The 298-nt window shown below is 52.3% G+C and overlaps 1 protein-coding gene across 2 annotated transcripts in view; it reads left to right on the top strand.

Moving 5' to 3' along the window:
* LOC103377439 (cadherin-10-like) overlaps positions 1-298 on the top strand; it is a 23430-nt gene that overhangs the window by 7314 nt on the left and 15818 nt on the right. The gene's annotated exons all lie outside the window — the stretch shown is intronic.

Genomic DNA, 298 nt, shown 5'->3' with positions numbered 1-298 from the left:
CTGACACTTTCCTCCAAATTATCCCTAAAAAAAGGCAGAGAATTGTGGGACAGGTCTCCGCCCACCTGAGCTGGATCAGACACTTCCTGTCAGAGAGGAACAGTTCCACAAAGAGAGGAGCGAGGAGAAGAAAAGGGTGAAGACGTCAGGCCCGGGGAGGGAGAGGAGGTGACTGTCGACAGCCAATTTCCTCTGAGGAAGCCGGCTTTCATCACACACCTCATTCTCCGGAGTAAACAAGTGTCTGTGCGAGGCGGAGGAGAGCGATATGACAACTGCGTTTGTGCACAAGCATCAT

The sequence above is a fragment of the Cynoglossus semilaevis genome, chromosome 3 (assembly GCF_000523025.1).
Source record: "Cynoglossus semilaevis isolate Cse_v1.0 chromosome 3, Cse_v1.0, whole genome shotgun sequence".
Classification (NCBI taxonomy): domain Eukaryota; kingdom Metazoa; phylum Chordata; class Actinopteri; order Pleuronectiformes; family Cynoglossidae; genus Cynoglossus; species Cynoglossus semilaevis.
This window is presented reverse-complemented; position numbering and strand designations above follow the sequence as displayed.